The following is a 24195-nucleotide window of genomic DNA, read 5'->3' as shown; positions in this document are numbered from 1 at the left end:
TTTATTTTCGCATTTTTCATTTACTCTGTGTTTCCGAGGAACGTGCCTTTAGGGTAAATCAGGAAATGACTGTATTATCTTCCAGTTCCAGGCGATACGTAACAAGGCGAAAAATTTGGTATGACTGTGAAGCCTAGTTCTCAGACACAAGTTCAGCCTACACTGTGTACTGAAACTGACATTCAGTTATTAGGCACTGTGTGCTTAGGCCTACGCAAACATGAATAATAGACAATTAATGTTTATAATTTATGCTAGCCCCACGAAAACATTTAGAGAAAATTGGGCTTATGACGAGTAGTACTGTCTTCCTGAAATGACACCGTGCAGTCTCCCAGATGTTGATCTACGTTTCGGAGGAACCTACTTGTTCCAGCTCCAAATTCGAAGAAGTCAAGCAAGATGGAGGCAGTCTATTTCTGAGAAACGTCGGTAAACCTCGATGAGACTACACGGCGTTAGGTTCCAGAAGAATATTGTTCACAGCCACCGCTCCAAAAACTTCTGGCCGAAAACAAAGGTAAACAAGCCTCCTGTATTTCCAATCGATTAACAGTTTTAGGACTCAGTCGCCCCACTAGATGGCAGGGCAATACACGACTCACAAGTTACGTTGACGACTAGCCTCCAGATGTCGATACCCAGCAATCACCGATGTCGGTGTCTCGATCAGTGCTATTGGTGCCTGACTTCCTACACTTCCTGCGAGCGTATATTCGCTCGATTGTTGACGTCATTCGTCGTTCTGAATCACGCGACTGCGATAAAGCCGCCACTCCGTTATCATTCTCTCTAAAAACTAATTATTAAAGAATGTAATACTTTAGTCCGTTCGGCATCAGTATGAGAGCCGGGATGGCGCAGCCGGTATAGCGACTGACAGGGCCACAGCGGCCAGGCCGGCTCTGAGATCCACCCAGTCTCCTATCCAACTATTACCGGGAAAAAGCGACCGGGGCGTGAAGCTGAACGCTCACCTCCAGCTAGTACCGAAGTCAAGAAAGCATGGCTCTATACATCCACTCCCCCTACGTCTTCATGGCGTAGTGCTCACTTAGTTAAGCACAAGGACAACTTTACCTTTACCTGCACGAATACGGATATTCTGAGGGAAAAAACATACTCGCGGTGAAAATTAGTGTCTTCTGGGATGTGATGCCGTCTAGTCTGGTAGACAGGTATGTTTCGAACTTCTCCCGACTACAAGGCGTAACATCTCCAGGAAAAACAATCTTCAAAGTCACTGACATTAAGCTCCAAATTATGATTGCCAAAAGGTGGGGAAGGCAGTCCGAAACTCTTCTATTAACATAACAATTAAAATTGTTTTAAAACGTTCTTCTAGGTTAGTAGGTTGTACGCAGCGTAGTTCGGAGACGGACCGACGTTTCGGAGGAGCATATCGCCTCCATCATAAGCGTAGAAGGGCTTGTCAAGGAAGAGACCAGCAAAAACAGACGGCAAACTGGGCTCACTTCTTAGACGCATTCCAGCCGTGACATCCTGTCGAGACGATATGTTCCTCCGAAACGTCGGGCTCTCTCCGAACTGCAGTGAGTTACAACCCAGACGACAGCACTCTTCTTCATATTCTATCCTGAATACACTAGGGTGATCAGCAAAATTCGTCTTAAGCGGCCTAGAAGTGACTTTCCATGCAACCCCTCCCACCCACCCCACACACATAGAATAAGGGTGTGTGGGGGCTAATAAGACAGACAGGGACAAAGAAACTGAGAGAATTGCACAGCGCTGCAACTAGCCGCTTGCCTTAACCTTGCTAAACGAGTTCATGCCGCATGTACATGCATCTACATGACCTCACGAACACTGACCATTTCAGACGTCTGCATATTGGTCGCATAATAAAAGACGCCGACGGCAGACAGTAGCTCAGACTACATAGCGTCTAATGGTAGCTCATGTAACTTGGGTAGTTGATACAGTGCTGTAGTGGGAACTATGGGTAGTGTGAGGTCACAAATCAAGTCTTCGTGGCCTTGAGGAAATTCATTTCAGTGTTCACATAAGCCCGCCACTGGGCCTTACCCTAAGCCAGATGAATCCATTCCACACCATCCTGCCCTATTTTCTGAAGACCCTTTTCAGAATTACCTCCCACCTGCCCTGGTTCTTAAAAGCATAATCATCAGACGTTCGGATAAAAATCCTATATACATCTCTCATCGCTCATATGCGTGCTACATGCTCCATCCATCTCATTTTTCTCGAATTCGTCGTTCTGATAGTACTTGCTGAATAGTCCAAAGTATGAAAAGCTGAATAGAGCTGAAGTATCCCTGCGCCTAAGCACCACGCCTTTAACACACACAGAGGGTGCATATTGTCAGCTTGTCAGCTTGTTTACCGCTGAGATCCCCAGTGACTTCTGACTTAAAAACGCGTGTAGATATGTATCCATATTTAGCCGCTAGATGTCCGTAATGTCAGCACTACTTGAGCTACGTCCGGCTTCGGTGGATCGCTCGGCACAACACCCTCACAGACGATTGTCCCAGCCAAATCCCAAATCACCATACAGATACGATATAAACACCAGCCAGTCCACATTGTAACTAGGGACAGATACGACATAAACGCCGGCCAGTTCACTTTGTAACTAGGGACAGATACGATATAAACACCAACCAGTCCACATTGTAACGAGGGACAGATACATCATAAACACCGGCCAGTCCACTTTGTAACTAGGGACAGATACATCATAAACACCGGCCAGTCTACTTTGTAACTAGTGACAGATAAGACATAAACACCCACAGAGAAGGAATACACAGTACACCCTAACGAAAGTAATAAACAATAATATGCTCCAAAATTAGAAAATTCAGAATTAAAGCAGTAATAAACGTGAAAAAGCGTAATTTTCAACGAAATCTAACCCAATACGATAACCAATGAATTCGCTCACTTTCATTTGCAGAAAACAAAATCACGGCGACATATCCAAGAATACAGATGAGAACAAACTAAAGACTAGTAGCATTATCGTGAGTAAACAAACAAACAAACTCCATGATTTTAGTCCGCAAACGAACTATACCGACCGATCGACCGCAGCTCGTCGGCGAAATTAGTTGGCACATTTTCCTGAATACGTGTAGCTTCTATAACATGTGCAATTTGCTTGTACTATGACGTACAGAAATAGCAAATAATCAGAAACTTAGGCAGTAATACACTTGGCAATTGACTTACAGATAGTATAACAGCGAACCCCGGGCAATGTGGGACAAAAACACAAAAACAACATAGAATTTTACATTAAACGACAAGAGAATTTTAAATAATTTTAATTTCATTTTGAAATTCTGGAAACTTTAAAAGTAAAAAAGTTCTTGCAACTTCGTGACGGTTGCGATGAGCAGCACTAATATTGGTCCATATCAGAACAGTTCAATATGTAGAGACTGCCTGTAGATGGGCCCATATGTGCACCGAAACATGTAGCAACCATTAAACAAAACCAACATGAGCAGTTCGATTGTTTATTTTTATTTTCTGTTGTGCTGACGCCCAAATACCGTCAATCATGAGACGCAACAAGATGCAAACAGTGAAGATTAAAAATGGAAACTGATCATGTGGTCTCGCATTCTGAAAATTTGTCTCAGACAACGTAAGTATGTGAGCACATTTTCCGGCTGTCCAACTCGGAAAACTGATCGTCCCCCCCCCCCAAATGAAGTATGGCTCCATGGGCACGACCTATCGCTTCGTGCAAATTCTACAAGTGGCCGAAAATAGATGCCATTTAGCGTCAAGAAAAATGACGCTAAATGCATTAACTCGTAATAAGAACGGATAAAGGCGGTGTGAGATCTGAACATATATATCATGTCACGTGGGCATACACAAACTTGTTTGGCAATTGCTAAACGATTTGCTTAGTTAAAGAGTTAGTGTCTCATTTGTTCGCACTTACGTCACAGCTCATTGTTAAGGTACATCAAAAATAGTAAGTCATATTTATAAATAATTTATTGCTGTTTACATGAGTACAAGCTTACAGTATGTATGCAATGAGATCACAACGAGAATTGCATAAAGAAGTGGTGAACTCTCGACAATTCAGCATCTGCGAATGTCCCCATATCTTCACAGACATTTCATTACACCAGTCAACATAAAAACAAATATTAATGATGGCTTCTCACTCATACTTTACGGGAAAAAGAACACAGCACAAAAACACTGTGACGCGACGCCTGAAAGTCAGAATAGTGGAGCAAGAAGAGACGTCAATTTCTAGGAAGCGGTGTTCTCTGTGTGGTCCGTACGGAGCCTATAAAATGAGAACTAAAGAGGGTTCGGCAGTCTCCCCGCATGAAGGCGGGTTCGAGTACATCCACCGTATCCCTATTGAGTCATAGAAGGCGACGAAAAGGGAACCCAGTGCCTGGGGGTATAAGTGGACCACCCTGTTCCTGGGGAACATAAATACGGGGACCCCTCCAGGTTGGGGGGAGTCTCGAATCTGAGCCAGTGAAATATGGTCGTGATACCCGCGGGACTCGGACCCAAGAAGGACTGCGCTGGCAACGAGCAGCTGCAATTGTAAACGACAGACCCGTCCTCTAGTCAGAGAGGGCGCCCCACATCAACAAACCCGCAACTGTCTGACCGTAATAAAAATCTGGTCGTAAGCCACAGATGGGTGCCTGGCACCAAGAGAGACTGGCCGACTGACTGTCGATCGTAACGTAGCTCTGACTTTTCGGCAGTCTGCAGTTGTGAGTCTACAGTCAGTCGGAGGTAGGTTTCGGCCATTAGCAGTCTTGAGTTGCATTGTTAGCAGCCGATACCTAGCAACGACTAGTGAACAAAAAGGCAACTTTATGAATGTTGTAGTTGTAGTGATCTACAGAGTGTAAATTAGAGAGACTGATGTAGTCCTATAGTCATCTGTAGTCACAAGTTCAATGAATTGAATTACCAATCGCACCCTCGCGTCTAGTCACTAATACGGGACAAGAACCTTCAGGCGTGTACACGAATCCTCTTGACGATATCGTCACGAAAACGAAAGGCTACTGCTGCGGTGGCAATGCGCAGGACCGCATACCTTCCGTACATTCAGACAAACTGCTCACTGAAACACGGGCAGTTGACATATCAAAAGCATTCCTCTGGTCAGATCACTTCTTTTCTTTGCCCAACGAATACTTGAACGTAATCAATCTGATTACTTTTGGCATTTTCTTTCAGTGACAGGGCTGTCCTGTCACTCTAACAGCCGTCGGCGACTGCTGACTTCCTGCCGTTTCGCGACACCAGTCGACAACTTCACTCAAGTCTGAAGGTTCTGTCTAGGGGCTTCACACAACGTGTGCTCGCTTGTCTGTCATTTCGTCCTGCAGACGTCTTCCCAGCTTGATCCTGATTATCAGAGTGTCGTCACAACGTCTGGAGGACCAGAGCGTAAGTCACGCTTACGAACCGGTATCCTTCTCTGCCGCCTGTCAGTGTAATCAGATAATGCATGACGGGACATGACACGAACTTTCTCATGAGTTGCGGATACCAAACTATTCGCCGGACGAAGTTACTTTTTGTTTGGTTCGTGAGATTTTGTTGATTTCAAAAGAATTACATCGCCGCAAGACCGCAGCATCACCACTGCTTGACGTTTCTGTTCCGGAAATACAATGAGGCCCTTAGAAAACGGAAGCGCCTGTTCCGAATGCTTTAACTGTCCCGGAAATCTGTAAGCAACCGTGACAACATGGCGCCAGCCAGAGCCAGCCATTCTAGCAGCTAGGGAATATGTTTACAAACTGCCTCGGTCCTTTACTGTCCTTATTTGCAGAGCACAGATCCAACGGCTCTCGCGCGTGATTGGCCACAGTCAGCCTCTATCCACCAACAGACTCAAAGCAACGGGACACTTCCAACAGCAGTATGGAGACCTTGCACTAACTGAGGCGCCTGGCCCACGAATGCCGGTAACAAACAGTTGAAGCTACTTCTCTTCCGTCCTGAGATGTCAAACGGAGGCAGAGAGAGAGAGAGATGCTCCTGAGAATTTCAAACTGACTTCCCCGTCCCGTTGAGCGAGGTCCCAACTTCCTCTTCCCGTTGAGCGGGGTCTCAACTTCCTCGTCCCGTTGAGTGGAGGACTCAATTTCCTCGTTCCGTTGAGCTCGGGTCTCAACTTCCCCGTCCCGTTGAGCGGATCTCAACTTCCTCGTCTCGTTAAGCGGGGATCTCAACTTCCTCGTCCCTTTGAGTGGAGGTCTCAACTTCCTCGTCCCGTTGAGCGGGTGTCTCAACTTCTCGCATGGAAAACCATGACCAGAGGCCGACAAGAATTACGACGACCTCTGTAGTTTTCTTCTGTTAGTCTGATGATTGTCTGCAGAGTACTCGTGCCAACTTGTGGTCTTGTCGTAACTATGCGAGAGTACCTTTGCATTTCGTCTGCATGGAAACAACATAACGACAGATACTGTGCTGTACCCCAACGGCGGCAAGTGTCTCAGAGCTGATGCAGTGGGAGGATGCGACAAGGGTTACATAATTAACATGTTCTGGGCTGTAAGTGACCGCTCTGGACGTGACGGCTTCAAGGTGATGACCGTCCAGTGTAAATTATGCTCACTGAATAGGGCATATTTGTAACAGGCTTGTTTGTCCGCGACGGTGATTTATCGTGTGTCAGGAGATGCAAATCTGGGCACTACGGGCGCAAGGAGAGGGTCAGGACTGTCCAGCCTCTCTTCGAGACGCACTCACAGCACTGAAGGCTCCCTCTTTCAAGCCAGACGCCCATCGAAACAGGCCTAATACGTATTTCGAAATACTGCACCATCTCCATGACAATGGCAAACCGATTGATGCTGCTGAGGGGAGTAATCGGTGTATATTGCATGAACATTTGGAACACATGGTAGGAACAATGCAGTGATACATACTGTAGCATGTAGACCCGATGCTAAGTAATGACTCTGTAAACAACGGCCGTTGCTAAGTAATGGCCGCAAACAGTAAAGGTGTTCTTTACGCGGTCGATACAACAGTAACGTGGCGCAACAATAGAATTGTTGGAAGCTTTTCTCTGTGCGGTCCGTGTGGAGGCTATATAACGAGGAGCAGCTGCGTTTAAGATAGTCTTGAAGAGCACGAAGTTTGTGTGAGATGGCCGCAAACCTGAAAGTTAACTGTGAAACATTCGCCAGCCAGTAAGGAGGCGAACACGGAAGCTGAAAAATCTACGGCGCTGGAAACCGTTACCAGGCGACTACAGATGAAGATGCAGCAGACTAACAAGCCATAGAGCGTGCTGTAGTGAATTAGCGGCACCGCTACAGTTGCTTGTAATTGCGATCTGTAAGGGTTCAATAAATCTCATTACCAGTCCAAACCCCGTCTATATCCATTCCATGAAATTTTGACAATACAGTCAACCATTGTGCTTCCAAAACTTAATTTAAATTTTGCAAATATAACCTCAACATTTTCGGTTTTATTAAAGCAACAACCCACGACAGCTGTCATTAGCCTACGTACAGAACTGAGCGGAACTTCCGACACGCGGCAGTGAGGTGACGGCCCGATTGCCTAGTAGAGAGAGAGAGCTAGACCGTGGAGGCCCATAGGGCTGTGAGACGTCGATGCTTCCACATTTTCTAGACAATCGGCTCACAGATGGCGGTGTGGTTGTCAGCATTACGCGCCGGCCGCGCTTTACCCCCCGCCCACCAAGATTCCTCGTAATCATTTCTATTAAGAGACTGAGTTGACCACAGGGCATAATAGAGGTACTGCCTTGAAATTATCCTCTATGTGACTGAGGAAAACCATAAAAACCCTCAGTCGGAATAGTCGGTGTCCCAGCCGGGATTCGAACCGAGCACCTTCCGAACATGAATGCAGAGCGTTACCGCTACGCGAACCCCTTCGGCGATGACTTTGACACAAACACTGTACAGTTTGACAAAATTGTACCGACGTTTCGAGCAAACTTACTGCCACTATATTCATGGTCTCGAAGCTTAAGCACACCAAGCAACCTATAAGATGCGTGCACGAAGTAGTGAGATATCGGCCGATAGAGGAGTTCAGAGGTGACACGCGGTAGCGCAGGTTGAGGCGCTATGCTACAAGCTGGAAGGTCAAGGGTTCCATTCCCGATGAGGTCATTGGATTTTTCAATTGACCTAATCCTTCCGGCCGAATTATCGCCCTGGTGTCGACTCAGCCCCCAACAGAAATGAGCACCAGGAATCTTCCTGGGGGTAAAGAGCGGCGGCGCGTAAGGATAACAACCTCACCGCCATCTGTGAGCCGATTTTCTAGAGAAAGTGTTAGCCTCGCTGTCTCACAACCCTATGGGCCCTCAGGGCTGCTTGCAGGGACACATTTACTTTACCTTTTCTTAACTGTGAACAGAAAATGACATTCTTCATGTTTCGAACCGGATTGGCATTCACAAATCGACTTGTTTCGACTCCGTGCAGTCTGGACTACTGACGGAGTGATTAAATAACGCAACTATGAATAAGTGTGACAAATGCGAGCAAAAGCGCCCTTGTGAGGGCGGGTTGGCGGCATTGACCCGCGCCTATCGCGCCTCCGAATTGTAGGTTCATGTACCCAGGCGTCAACGCGATCATGACCTGCCACGGGGCCCACCTGCCGTCAGGCGCCCGCAACAACTCCAAGGAGGAGAGACTTTGAGACACTAACAGTCGCTCAGCTAGTCAAGAAAACTTCTTCCCCTTTTCTCGAACTCGAAGATTCATTACCCTATGCACAAGAGCCCACCAATGATCCATATGAAAGTAGTTCACACCCTCACACATTATTTCTCTAAGATTCGTTTTAATATTATTACCTCTCCATCAACGCCACGGTATAGTTTTGAGCTTATATGACTGTACTTCAGTCTTAGTTTAACTGAGGCCATTTCTCTCAACTGCAAACTTCACATCTGCATATATATTTGTCTGTTGTTTATTTCACGACGCTAAGAGCAGGTCAGACTGCTATGGCACTGAATAGTATGGCTATTAATGAATGATGGATTGGAAAGTACATGGAAGAAGGCGATCGTTTCGAGGTACTACGCAGACTTTCGTCTGGACAGACTGAGAAAAGCCACGCAAAATCTTAAGATTGAGTGACTTTCGGCCGAGGGCATATCGTGGAATGGTAGCATGAGGAACAAACACTTTATTCAAGCATCTGATTGGAGGGGCTGAGGAAAACCAATTATATTGTTCCGCCTCCAGAGCTCTGGAACACTAGGCACCAGTGGCAGTGCAGGTGCGGGTACTCGTGTCGATACCTGCCCAGTGTCGCCCTCTGAGAACAAGAGAACCGCGACTTGCCGCGTCTCGGAGAGACATTCCAGAGTCAGCGAAAATGCGTCCGTTAGCTTCGCCCTCTCTGTCCGTCCGATGGAACAACTCGAGAAACGTCAAACGAGGTTTCAGAAAATCTGACATTGGCGAGTTTCGCCGAATGTTTCCGTTGAAGTCGGGCAAAAACACGTCACTTCACATGGCGACGTAGACGCCTTCCTGCGCGTACCTCGCTAAATGTTTCGGGACAAAAGTTGCAAATGAAAGTAAACATACACTCCACATACATTCTTTTCCGTTAAGTCACACGGTTTTAGATATAATTGTACAGAATCACTATCTACGCATGCGTGTTCTTGCCGGTTATTCTACTCTTTACATAAACGCAGATACAATAACAGACAGGGACAATGCCGAGCCGGTATTCATGTCCGTCAAGAGTTGAGGCAGCTCCTTCACGAGTCTCTCGGCAGAACAATTCACGGAATGGAGTGAAAGCGCTGCCATGCGGTGCGATTGTGAAACTGGTTGCTAGGATATCGATTGTTATTACCTCACTCTGGAGCGGCGGGACTCAGGCGCTTCATAAAGTGCCTTCGGGCCGTAATTATCCCCAGTCTTGTGCCCGTTAGATCATTTGCAGCGCAACTGAATTATGCCTTCCAATTAGAGGTCTCTAAGGGAGCCGCCCCTCCTCCAGGGCACCGTAAATCTTTTTTGGGGGCCGCAGAAAAATTGCAAGGTAAGGAAAACGCTCAACTGACTTCACTCCTAGAACTGAGAACAAGTGCTTCATGCTTACAGTGAGAGTGCTGACTGCACTTCGTCGCTACAGCACACTGTCAGCTATGCCTCGCCCACTATAATTCAGTAATACTTTTGCAAGTCTGTCTGTTGTCATCCTAAAAATATTGTCACCCATTTGAGTGTGACTAAAGACGAGGTTTCAGTTGGTAATTGGATTTATTGAACTTCTACAGGACGTATCAACAAATAACTACAACAGTCTCACTGAGTTACACACTCCAAACATCACTGTAATTACACCACACATAAAGTCTTCTCAGTCTTCACTAGCCGTTGCTTGCTAGCGGTTTCCAATAGTGGACGTTCCCCGTCCTTTGGAATCCCGAACTGTCTCCGGCCTCTCCTACCATCTTCTCACTTCTCACTTCTCACAATCGCAACTCTCAAAGTCACAGTCAAGTTACTGCACAACCGGCGTTTTACCGCCAGTCATTTGGTCTTGGCGTCAAGCTCCTTGAGACCAACGACTAGAGATTTTTTCAACTAAACCCTTGCGGTAACAGTCCTTATGTAACATCCTCTCTGACTAAATGATGAGTTTGTCTCTTATGACTATGCTTGGCCTTTCGTCAAATGTGCATTTCGCACCTATAGCTAGATCAGTCTGTAAAGCGGCGGACTCTAGTAGTAACTACAACTCTGAACTGCTAGTCCTCGTTATATAGCCCCGGCACGGATCGCTCAGAAAACGTCTGTTCCATTATTGCGTGTTCTGTCGTTGCCCGGGAAACGTGTCCACAGAGCTGTTCCCTAGCAAAGTCTGTCGTACGGTCGCCTGTTTACACAGCTGTTAACTTGACGATGGGTCTACATGCCACCTTTCCTTTTGCTTCTCTATTCTCTGAGTTAAACTGCATACTTTGCATTAATGTGGGGCAACCGGCCGCCGAACTGACTCCATTTTGCATTGATGTGGCGCAACCGGACGCCGAACCGACTCCATTTCCCCTGTGGCCGATCCAGGAATTGCCCTATCGTCAGTGCGTACAGATTAATTCCGTCCCACACGTTCCCTGTAGTTTACTTAACTTCTTCCAGACAATATGACTGACATATTAAAGCCGAGACAATTATGACTGCATACCTGTTCTATTTTGTTGCATCATTATTTTATATCTTGCGTGGTTTTCCCCTGGATTACCATGCATTTTGCTTTCATGGATGAAACTCTCATGTTGAGCCATCTGCTACATGTTCAAGCTTGTTAACTGCGCTTTTCGAGACCAGCAGTATGGCCACAGCCTGACCGTCCGCAGAGGTGCTAGCAGTGTATAATGCAGAAACAGTTCTTAACGAGATATGCCGCTACTAGCAGCGGAAGGGTTAAACACTTGGCGTAGGGCACACAACATCCCTTGCTAGGGTGCCTTGGTAATTCTCACAGCTGGTCTACTTATCATGGGACACCTAAATCAAGGAACTTACGATGGGTTGGACACGTAGCTCGGATGTGGGGAAGAGAAAACTGATACAGTTCTGGTTGGGGAAACACGTCCGAAAGCTCACGCGGAATACCAGGCATAAGTGAGAAGATAATATTAAAGCGGAAAGAACGCACTATATGGCACAGCGCGTCCCATACTTAGCTGACAGTCGGTCAGTTGTCAAGATACTTTATACTTTCATGGAAAGGTGTTCACTTGTGTACTGCATTTACTGCTTCTGGTGTTCACATGACCACAGTCAGTCAAGCCAGCACGGCCATTGTTGTGAACACTCTCCATCTCAGAAACTATGCCTGTTTCCGTCATCAGGTGTAAGGTCCAGGGGTCCACCAGATGTCAGAAAGAGAAACAGCTTCCGAAACGAGTGTCCACACATGACGAGCCCGGATACGGTCCCGTGCTTGTTTTCCCTGTAAGTATAACACCAGGGGAAAGAGCACTCAAATTAAGAGAAACTCAAGACGTGTCAATCCGTCCGTCAGACCGCAACCAATCAGAAGGTGAGCCTCTGAATCTGTCAATCCGTCTGTCAGCCAGCTACCAACAGCCAGTACCTGAATCTGTCAATCCGTCGGTCAGTCCGCAACCAATCAATAAGTCAGTACCTGAACCTGTCCATCCGTCCGTCAGCCCGCAACCAATCAGAAGGTGAGCCTCTGAATCTGTCAATCCGTCGGTCAGCCCGCAGCCAATCAGCCAGTACCTGAATGTGTCAATCTGTTCGCCTCTGACGTGCTGTACTGTACCTGCACGGTCTCATACTTGGAGTCGTACAGGTGGGAGCGACGCTGAGGGCGGCACGGCGCGCAGGCCTCCATGGCGGGCGCTCGGCAGCCACTGTGTGCCTCAGTGGGACGCACCGGCAATTCTCACTGCTCCAGAGTAAACCAACAAATCACTCCTCAAACAAGCGCGTGTGTACATACATGCAAAACAGCATTCCGTATTCGGTAAGTCCCGGGTTCACATCTCGGTCGAGAGACAAGCATTCTCAGCTCTATCTCCGGTTTCCCTGCGTCCCTCCAGGCAACTGTCCGGACGGTAACTCAAATCAGACCAGGTAGCTTCTCTATACATCCTTCCATCCAGTACCTGAGCTACTGACAACATCAAGTCACATTCATTCGTGTTACGTGCACCGCCCGTTTCCCCTTCCTTTCTGTGGGTTATTTATGACCTTACAGCGTCGACTGGTATGTGAACTGATGAACTGGAAAGGATCTGGAAGGAAGCGCACCTGACTTGACCCGGGTACTAAGGAACACCACGAGAACTTGTCCCAAGCGAGACGCAAGCCTCCGCCGTTACCGCTATGGCCGCCTCCCAGACCAGGCAGGAGCTGACCGGACATCTTGACAAGAGGATGAGATGGACACCAACAGGGAGACACGTTCAGGGACCTAGTGGTAGGTGGGGGGCTTTGAAGCGCGTGATTTGGGACCGGGGGGAGGGGACAGGCTTCAGCTATTCAGTGGCGGGCTCATTTGGGAACTGGGATAGCTGAGTCCGTATAATGATCAAGCCACGGGCTAGACGATCGAGGGATCGGGGTTCGATTCTCGGTACACGCAAGAGACTTCTCTATAGAGTCCATACCGGCTCTGGGGCCCAACCAGTCCTCCTGTGAAATGTGAACCGGGTACTGTTTCCGCGAGGTTAAAGCGGACGGTGCGTGAATCTGACCACTCACTTCCATCTAATGCCGAAGTTAAGAATGCGTGGAGCTATACCTCTACTCCCCCATACGTCTTCGTGACGTGGTGCTTAGTTAAGTAACCACGGGGACGACTTGACGTGTAAGGACAGTGGATTGTGTGGAATGGCAGGATGCGCAGAGAATGACGCGCGACAAAGGAGGGGCCGAGGCCTAACTGAAGATATATCCCGCCATTTGGCTGGAGGGACTGAGGAAAACGATTAACCAGTCAGGATAGCCGGCTCCCGGACGCAGACTTGAACCCTGGACGTTCTGAAAACGAAGCAGAGTGTCACCTACCCGAACGCGGCCTCTGTTAGCGCGGGTGCAGGTCGGGGCATGCGCACAGAAGAGAGAGGTTGGAACGGTCACACGTACAGCGCAGGTCACTAGCGGAGCTCACAGGCGCGGTCCGGAGTTCAGACCTGGGTTCAGCCCATAAATGCGACGTCGTGTAATCTGGCAGAGAGGTACCAGTGTTTCGGAGCAACTTGCTGCATACATCTTAAGGTCATAACTGTTTCTGCCCTGCAGATGGAACCAGGTGGTTCCATCGAAACACTGCTATCTACCCACCAAGCTGCACGGCGTCGCATCTTCATGGTCACAGCCATGAGAACCTCAAACCTTACATGGACTAAACTGCCTCAGGATAAGGTTCAGAACTTTTGTGTGCGCGGCGATGAATCTGCGACTACATAAGGGAGACTGTATGCGGGCACGTGGAGGCCTCGCAAACAAAATGACGGCGACGCTGAAGGCACAATAATGTTTGTATAAGCGCCGCATCTCAACAAGATAAGGCGTAATCTAATCTGTAGTCTGCCCTCCAAAGCATTCAGCATCACATTACTGATGCCTACACAGAGCTACACGAGAAATATCGGTTTCTCTCCTGTCATGTCCTGTAGCATCCAGCGGAAAATGAAAAGCTGTCCCTGTGCCCAACAAAGCACCTCGTCATAAAGAAGCGCAGCGTCCCTGCGCTCAACAAAGCGCCACGTCGCAAAGGAGAACAGCGCCCCTGCGCTCAACAAAGCACCACGTCATAAAGACGCACAGCGTCCCTGTGCTTAACAAAGCAGCGCGCCATAAAGGAGCACAGCGTCCCTGCGCTCAACAAAGCACCACGTCATAAAGACGCACAGCGTCCCTGCGCTCAGCAAAGCGCCACGTCATAAAGAAGCACGGAGTCCCTGTGCTCAACAAAGCACCACGTCATAAAGACGCACAGCGTCCCTGCGCTCAGCAAAGCGCCACGTCATAAAGAAGCACGGAGTCCCTGTGCTCAACAAAGCACCACGTCATAAAGACGCACAGCGTCCCTGCGCTCAGCAAAGCGCCACGTCATAAAGAAGCACGGAGTCCCTGTGCTCAACAAAGCACCACGTCATAAAGACGCACAGCGTCCCTGCGCTCAGCAAAGCGCCACGTCATAAAGAAGCGCAGCGTCCCTGCGCTCAACAAAGCACGCGTCACAAAGAAGCGCAGCGTTCCTGCGCTCAACAAAGCGCAACGTCATAAAGAAGCGCAGCGTCCGTGCGCTCAACAAAGCGCCACGTCGCAAAGGAGAACAGCGTCCCAGCGCTCAACAAAGCACCACGTCATAAAGAAGCACGGCGTCCCTGTGCTCAACAAAGCACCACGGCATGAAGGAGAAAATCGTCCCTGTGCTCAACAAAGCACCACGGCATAAAGGAGAAAATCGTCCCTGTGCCCAACAAAGCACCGCGTCATAAAGAAGCACGGCGTCCCTGTGCCCAACAAAGCACCGCGTCATAAAGAAGCACAGCGTCCCTGTGCTTAACAAAGCAGCGCGCCATAAAGGAGCACAGCGTCCCTGCGCTCAACAAAGCACCACGGCATAAAGGAGTATGAGGGGAGTGGTGGAACAGCATGTCCACCCTTTCTTAACTTCGGAACTAGAGGGAGCTGAATGGTCAGCTTCACGCACCGGCCGTTTCACCCTCGATGTAGACAACCAAACTGTGGTCTTGCAGTCCGAATACCAGTCACTGTACCAACTTCAGAGGTTCAGGGGAAAGGGGAAGAATGACGTCAGTATACAGGATGTGAGGTTCTCACACCGGTGGTTATGAAGAGTTACAGTACCGTGTAATCCGGTCAAAGCTTACCGACATTTCGGAACAGCATGTCGCCTCCGTCTCCAGGGCCGAAGAATTAGCGAAGCAAGAAACCAGCATGAAGCATGTAGCATGCTGAGCAGAAGATAGAGTCGACATGTTCGTCTGAAACGTCGGTTAATTTTCAACGGTCTACACGGCGTTACATCCCAGAAGCCAGGACTCTCCAACTCAGAAGAAGACGAACTGTGACGTCACTGCATTAACGGAGGCCGCGACGCCGTGTATTTGCGTTCTGAGTCGCAGTGACGCGAGCCACAGCAAACATCGGACCACTGTGTCGGCACGCAGACACCCGAGGGATCTACACGGTTAGCTGACACTCTGTTAGCAGAACAAAACCCCGCCACTGGATACGATCCTAAGCCACTCCAGTTACGTATCTTCATGTCTTAATGTACACAGCACTGCAAAACAAAATGCAAATACGAACTGTCGCCGAAGAAACTCGTCTTGCAGTCAACACACGCAGTAATTACAATGATAATCGGCTAAAGCCACGGCTTCTACAAGAAGCGAAATTTGCGTATATAATGACTGTTAACTCGATGTCAGCAGACTAATTGAGACTATTTTCATGCAGAACGCCACGCAGCATGCTGTATATCGGCATCATTCTGCCTCACTGTCCAGGTGCGTCCAGGAACTCACACTTGGCCATGCCAACAATTTTAACATCGCTACGGAAATACGTATGTTGGGAGCCGGCTACGGGCTGGGCGGCCAAGGGATCGGAGTTCGAGTCACGGTACATGCAGGACTTCCCCCCTCTCCATGCTGTCCAGACTGATGCTGGGGCTTCCTATCCGGTGGTTACCAGGGACTTCTCCTCGAGTGAAAAGTGTCCGGGGACACTCATCTGCAGTCAGTGCCGAGGTCAAGAATACGTGGATCTCTTCATCCCCTCCCCCATACTTCTTCATGGCGTAGTGTTTATTTAGGCAGAATGTGCAGACAGAGCGCTACATCAGTGTCAGGAACGTGTCCCTCTTCCGACACTCACCGGACGCCGAGCTGTTTCCACGTTCGGAAAGTGAAGTCTCGTCGCCCATCCTCAAGGCGCTACGTTCGCTCTCTCTATGTTCTTACAAGATTCAGAAACAGGAGCGGGTTTCGAAACCAAGACACGTTTCCAGAGTGCTCAGCGTCTCAAATGCAACATGCAAGCGGTGATTCGGACGCCAGGCCGACTCCCACGGTCGATTTTATGGGTTTTCTTTAGTCACTTCCACATTTGATCCGATGTGCCATGCACAACCATGCGTGTGTCTCGTTGTAATAAGTTCAGAAAGAACGGAAGTTAATTTAGTTTTCCACGAAACTTGGAAATATTAACGATCTGAAGCGTGAAAGAAAGACAGGCAAGAACGAATAGTGGAAAGGAAAAGTCATCAGATAAGTGTAAGAAACTTTATCCTTCGGAGAGGGGGAGGGGCATCGTCCATTCCTCCCTCTGATAAGGTCAGTGTGGAAGTGAAGACGTTATGACGGTTAGAAGCAGTGGCTTGAGACTGGGACCGCGGGGGTTTCAGTTTCTGAGTTAACGTCGAAATACATTTCAATAATTAAGTAATCAGGGAAGACGGGCCGGGCAGTGCTGCGTTCTGTCGGAAGGGCGCGAAGTTGTGTCTCGCTGTGAATTCAAACCAAGCCCAGCACTGCACACGCCACTCCCCCCCCCGGCGGGCAATAAATCCGACCGAATTTTGCACACATTGCGCAACTCATGTTTGTGTTTCAATTGCTAACATTGTGCAACTGTAGACTTAATTGCAATCAAGGTAAAATAAACATCGAGCATTAGGGGTGACCAACTTTGGAACATATTTACAATACGGGGGGCACGCAGTAGTGTAGTTGGCTGAGGCACTTTGCTACATGCTGGAAGGTTACGGGTTCGATTCCCGATGAGGTAGATTTTTCAATTGACCTAATCCTTCCAGCCGCACTATGGCCCCTGGGGTCGACTCAGCCTATAACAGAAATGAATACTAGGAATCTTCCTTGGGTGTAAAGGGCGGCTGGGGCGTAAGGCTGACAACCTCACCGCCATCTGTGAGCCGACTGTCTAGAAAATGTTGAAGCCTCGACGTGTCACAACCCTGTGGGCCTCCATGGCCTGTTACCTTTGTTTTATATTACAAAGAAAGAGGAATGAAATATCGTGCACAGAGCACCGCAGCGAGGTGACTCCTGAGCTGAGCTGAGCTGAGCTGAGCTGCGCTTTGCCTGCCGCTGGATTATGAAGACACTCGTAAGCAGCTGTCTGAGGACAGTTTGTCTTCCCTTCTTCCTGGGCGGATTAGGCCTCGTGGCCTATTTTAATTATGAATTAATCCGAAAAGTATCAATCTTACAGACAGACGGTTGGTCTCCTCGGACGGGTGATCAGCCCGCCGCAAGGCCGCTAGCTACTGTGATCGACGGAGTCCGTTCTTTCCATCGTCATTGCATGACGTGACGCCAGTGCGTCGAGTGTCCTCGCCGTCGCGGCGTTTTCGATGCGAGTTCCTGCTGTCAAAGAAAAGGCCTTAATCAAGGCAATCAACTCCTGATGCCTTCTCAAGGTGGAAGCTGGAAATCAGTGGAAAATTCAAAGTCAGCGCACCAGATGTGCAAAGGACTACTTATGCACTTCAGTCCCTACCGCTCTGTGTGATCATTTGCTCTTTATAGATCTGTATACACTGTTGCACCTATTCCGACCAAATTTGGTACCACGGTAAATGACTTTGAGGAGCCTTCAGACATTTCAAAATAAAAGTAACTCCTAACTAAATTCCAGACATTCTACGAATGGCCATATGGCACGCCATATCTGGTGTAGGCAACCTTACGTAAGAAAATTCCTGCTTAGGTGTGATTAAAGTTCCCACCGGCGTATGAATACGTGAATTATATTGAAAATAGAGTCTCGTAACTGTCTGACGATGGGGTAAGGGTCTACACCACAAACTGGCGCTGGTGTACCCTCGTTTCCATGGCAGATGGAGTACAATATCACACATTGGTCCCCTATGCCATGTTCGAAGCTTAGCCGATTTTTGTTGTTAGGGCAGACCACTGCTCATTTCTGAATGCCGAACAAAAACCGATTTCGTGTCCAGGGCAGGTAAGGCGAATATGCGAAGTGCGCTGTAACGTCTGCTGTTGCTTCTACTGCACGGCGCTACAGTATCCACAGTCGCCGCTGTGAGGACCACAAATCCTCTTCCATCACGCCAAATTTGGTCGAAATGGATGCAACGGTGTGTGTGTGTGTGTGTGTGTGAGAGTGTCTGTGAGGAGCATATACCCTTCAATCTTCTTTACACATAGAGAACTTCGAAGTGGTCGTGGACTAACAGAGATATTATCCCCGTTTTCGCCTGGCAGGGACTGTGGAAAACCACGAAAAGCCCGGATCAGGATGGCCGATGTCCCTACCGAGAATCGAACTGGCTACCTGCAGAATTCCAGTCTACAGCACTACCAGTCCGTCGACGCGCTCCCGCCATGTCTAAATTCTGAAACGAATTAATAATTTGAACTATAAACCGAAATTAACGGCCGTGGGGATCGGTTGCGCTGACCACGCGACACCCTCTATCGGCTAAAATTGGCACTAACTTCGCCGACAAGCGGCGGTCGCTCAGTCGGTATAGCTCGCTTTCGGACTGAAGCCACGGAGTTTCTTTTTTGTTTGGCCATTTTACCTATTTTGTAACTTTACGGCTTTGGGATCGCGTGCCCCTAATTATTATGCTAACATTACCCCGCATAACGCTGATTCTGTGACTGGTTTCGTGTCCATTCCCCGTACGTAGGGCTCTCTTCCCTGGAGCGTTGACGCTAGTCTTAGCGAACCGGCGATTTAAATGGAGCTGTTTCACTGGGTTCGCCAAGATGCGCTACCGACGCTCATGGAAAGAAGGCCGTAACAAAAACAGGGCGTCGTCAGTAGGAGCAATCGTGACGTCGCTGTCGGGATCGAACTCCGATTCCTCAATTGTTCAGTCTATAGCCTGACCTATCGACCTCCAGAATTTAATCAAAGCAGGCTGAGAAGTTTCGAAGATGACAATGCGAGTTAGTGCTGACAGTGCCATCTCCTAACAGATGTATGAATTAAATACAAAAACAGACCTCGCAGCATCGGTGAGATCGGATCACGGCAATCCTACCGACCCAGTCGGCATATCAGATCTCGATACAAGTGAAGCTATCTACACAAAAGTGTTACAGGAATACAAGCACTATTTATTTGCTTGCTTCATGTTTACATACTGACGCTATCACTAGCTCAGACTGCACGGCGTGAAATAATGGACTTATTAATGGATGATAAATGTAAAAAGACACGAAAGAAAGATGGACAGGCGATAGTGGACTTAGTTGGGGCACTATGCTACAAGCCGGAAGGTCGCGAGTTCGATTCTCGACGAGATTATCAAATTTTCAATTGACCTAATCCTTCCAGCAGCACTATGGCCCTGGGGTCGACTCAGCCTCTAGCAGAAATGAGTACCAGAAACCTTCCTGCGGGTAACGGCGGGCGACTGGCGCGTAAGGCTGACAACCTCACCGCCATTACTAATCTGCCGATCACGGTGGCCGCGCGGTCTAAGGCATGAACTGTCTTCACTCGCTCGAACACTTGGATCGTGGGTTCAAATCCCACTCGAGGCATGGATGTCTGTGTGCATTTATTCCGTCTGTGCTGTCCTGTGTGTAGGTAGCGGGCTTGCGACGGGCTGTTCCCCAGTCCAAAGAACCCTACCGACTGTGTATAGCATTACTAAACTGAAAGAAGCGGCCAGGGCCCAATAGAGGCTGTAGAGTAATTATTAAATGAAAATTACTAATTTACTAACTAAGGAATTACTCAAGCAGATCACCAGCAAACTGTCTGGTGGCAATATCTGAAGGTTCTGCACGCACAAAGCCTTCTTAATTTAAACCGACACACTCTGTATCACCGAGGACGATTCACAACCTGAAACCACAGCATCGAGTTGCAATCGCGCCCGAAACGATTTATCGTGTGTTGTGTCCCAAAGTACTCCAGATCGCAGCACAGGCGTGTGACGTCACAGAAGGAAGCGTTCCCACGCCTGAGTGCTGAGTGGCCGCATTCTGTGCAGGGGGCTTCCCAAGCATTGTAGTCATTGCACATTGCAAGTGTAAGCCGGTTTAATCCAGACCATCGAACGCAATTATTTCCCTAAAACGTATCTCAATATTATCCTGCCATTCCTGTATCAATATCTAAAGCTCTCATGTATGTAATTGTCTCTATTCCATTCCTAGTTCTTCCTTTTTAGCTCCATACACACTGAGCTCGAAATTTAATGAAAACTCAGTTATTACCTAAGATTACGACCTCGTGTGATGTGACGCCATGTAGTTTGGTAGACGGGTACTAATATATCGGCGGAACCCGCTGCCTCCATCTGCAGGGTGGAGATATGACGAAGGCACTTACGGAAAATGACAGCTCAAGCGATGAGATCAGGTTGGTTCCTCTGAAACGTCAGTATCAGAAGTCATTTTACCTTTTTACTTACTGCCTACGCAACAGACATACTGATTGATACTCGATGCACGTGACACTAGCCAATGACGGGGTTACTGCTGAAGTAGGGGCCGCAGTGACGGCGCTTGCTGTGCCGAAACGCCGTCTACACGCGCCAGCTGTAAGGTTCAGAATGTTGATAAAAAAATTTCCGTTTGTTGAAAACTAACAATGGTTTTCCAAGAGGTACCTGGGCAACACGCGGGGGGGGGGCGATATTGACGTCAGATGTCGGTATCGCAGAGTCCTGCTCTATCGCTCAGCAATTATAGGAGGCCCAGGAGGTGAGAAGACGGAGGCGGCGGGAGAAACGATGACAGCTGTGGGTACAAAATGACGGTAAGTGGAGAAGTAAGTACATTCAGTCCGGTTTGAGAGTTGTGGGGGCCACAGGGGACCGAACCTGGGAACCTGTCGCCTCAAAACTTCGAGACAACAGGGCTGAGACCTTCAGCTGTGGGGCAGAAATGGGGCTCTGTTTCCTTTGGCAACAGCCAACACACAGTGCAGCTGGGTCCACTGTGCACCAAGCAGCATAGCACTGCGGTAACGCTCTACACTCGAATTCGGGAGGTGAACTGTTCGAACCTCGGCAGGAACACCGACTGTCCTAAAGGTTTTCCTCAGCCCCTTCAGGCAAATAGCAGGATAGTGACATAAAGTGGGCCACGACCGCTTCCTCCCGCTTCCTCACTGCAATCGACGCTGTACTGGCAGCGCCGTCATGTGAACCCTGAACACGTCAGTAGCACAGACGAAACGCAATCCGGGCCACACAAACAACCGACATGCTCAGATTCTCAGCATCGTGCACTTCGGTTGAGGGGTGGGTGCCGACGTTGCGGAAGAACCAGCTTAGCCGAGTTATGGAGACAGAAACGTTGCTTATCTATGTAACAAACTATACGGCATCACATTCAAGAATAACGTGATCTTAATTCAGTACGTTTCACGCGTTCAAAACCGCATTTCTGTCAGATCCATTTTAATATTACCCTCCCGTCTACGGTTGTCTCTTCCAAGTTGAGTAGACCCTTCACTTCTATCAATGCGAATTTTGCATGCAACTCTCGTTTCTTTCATCCGTGCTATACGTCTCACTCATCACTCCCCTAGTCATACAAAGTTGTCTTTGTGCTTAATATCGCCCCATGAATGCGTATGGAGGCACGGAGGCATATGTCCACGCTTTCTTAACCTCACCGCTACATGTAGGCGAATGGACAGCTTCACGTCCAGACCGCTTTACCTCTAGGGCAACACTGCTTGTGAAAATATTCTTGCCTCTAGCGGGAACCGAACCATCATTCCCCGGTCGTACCGACTGAGCCATCCCGGCTCCTCTTCCCATCAAATCACTGGGTATAAGGGCAGAAGCTGCGAGGCGCCTCTGTGCCGAACCGCCACTGCTTGCTTATCGCGCCAACCCAACAAAATCAGAATGTGTCAGATAACAGCTCGGAATTTGATCAGATAATGCTTCAGATTGCTTCGCCTGTCCTGTGCCGGGCAGGCTAGCGCATGGGTAACGCTCTAGACGCATATTTGCGAATCTCAACCGCAAAAGCGTCCAGCCTGACTGGTATCTTTCCTGGTTTTACTCAGCCCCGGGACGGCACTTCGGTTAGGCCATGACCGTTTCCTTTCAAATCCGTTTATCTGCCATCTTACCAATCGAACCTGTGCAGTCCTAAGATTAATTTTTTAATATACCCCTCCTATCTACGTTAAGGTCATCCACGTGATCTCTTTCCTTCAGGTTTCCTCACCAAAAGGTTGTAGGCATTTCTCTTCTGTACCATGCGTGCTACACGCTCTGTCCATCGCATTCGTTCCAATACCATTTGGTAAGAAGCAGCTGTTTGTCGCCTGTTTCTAGTTTGTTGCTTCACTTACTCTTCGGTGCTGAAGATGGAGACAGTAAGTTTATCCGAAACGTCAGTGGACTTCTGCCGGACTACATAAATCCAACAATGTATTTACTTGGAACTGGGCCGAATGTTGTAATGGATCTGTTTGCTACGTCAGAGTGCCCCGCGCTACCCAATACTGTGGACGGGACGGTTTGCAGGGGGAGCCCCCGAGCGACATGTGACATCCCTGCACAAATGATAACACTCCGAGATACACACGTCTATCATTCGCTGCTTCCTTCCGGGACGAGACGTCGAGCTACTGGTGACGTTAAAACGCTGTCAGACGCTACACAATATAGCGTCGGAAGGTAGCGTGATTAGTGCATGATAAACTGGACAATATTTATATGCAAGCGTCGTGGCCTATTGGGAGTACTAAAAATATGAGAAACCTGTAAGGATAGTCCATGTCTCGGAGATTCGAACTGAACACCTCCCGAATTCGAGTCAAGAGCCAAGCAACGCGGTAGCCGCGTAGTCTGTCAGGTCGTTACCGTTTCGTATAAACCTGCCGCCTCCATCTTCAGGCTAAAAAGCCGAAGGGGGAAAATGGCAGAGATATAGGGAGAGGCAGAACTAGGATTAGGGCTTTCAGTGAACCAAGTGGAGGTATAAGAAGTCAGGTGACAGCAGAGAAAAGTCAGTGAGCCTTTACCTGACTCTACGGCGTCATACCCGAGGAGACAGTAATCTTCACAGTCACTACCAGAAACCCTCAAATCTCACGAGAATGTGCGTATATTTACGAATATTTGCGTCACTGTAGTTCTAAGGGTATGAAACCTGCATTATAACGGAAAACTGAGGAAAACAACGGAGATGAAATATCCCGAACACGAAGACGGAGCGCGGACTCTGTGCCCGACCAGATGGGATACTTATTTAAAGACACTTAGTGAGCTCAGATCAATATTCTCTCGTCAAATTAAAATATTTCATGACGGCGGGGAGAGACCGAGGCCTATTTTAAGACTGAATTCTGAGTCGGACCGACTGTCACACGTGCTACACACAGGACGAGACACGGAGCTTTGATCTCTAGGGACGGAAGTGACGTCAACGTAATGCTCTGAAGTGCTGATGGACTCATATTGGCGTAAGCATAGATCGGATCCCGAATTGAGAAATGCTGATATTATGAAGCACTGATCGTAAAACTTCAAAGGAACCCGAGTATGAAAACACTGGCACTGAATAAAGATAATACTGCCCCGTGTAGAGGGGTACGCGTGACGAGAACAACGGGTTCTAGATCGGACAAATGGATTTATTGGCACTTCGGTTACAAGTTCTCTTAAGCGCTCCCA

The 24195-nt window shown here is 48.4% G+C and overlaps 1 protein-coding gene across 4 annotated transcripts in view; it reads right to left on the bottom strand.

The window, feature by feature from the left end:
• Positions 1–24195, bottom strand: part of LOC111861453 (chloride channel protein 2) — an 82733-nt gene that overhangs the window by 37542 nt on the left and 20996 nt on the right. Inside the window, exon 1 of one of the 4 annotated variants that reach the window (XM_023846056.2) lies at positions 12325–12380. The exons of the other annotated variants lie outside the window; for them this stretch is intronic. The gene's annotated coding sequence lies outside the window, so the exon portion shown is untranslated. Of the gene's footprint in view, positions 1–12324; positions 12381–24195 lie in introns of those variants that run through there. 4 annotated transcript variants of the gene reach the window in all.

This window comes from Cryptotermes secundus, unplaced genomic scaffold (genome assembly GCF_002891405.2).
Source record: "Cryptotermes secundus unplaced genomic scaffold, Csec_1.0 scaffold693, whole genome shotgun sequence".
Classification (NCBI taxonomy): Eukaryota; Metazoa; Arthropoda; class Insecta; order Blattodea; family Kalotermitidae; genus Cryptotermes; species Cryptotermes secundus.
Note: the sequence above shows the minus strand (reverse complement) of the source record. Positions and strands in the feature narration are given on the sequence as shown.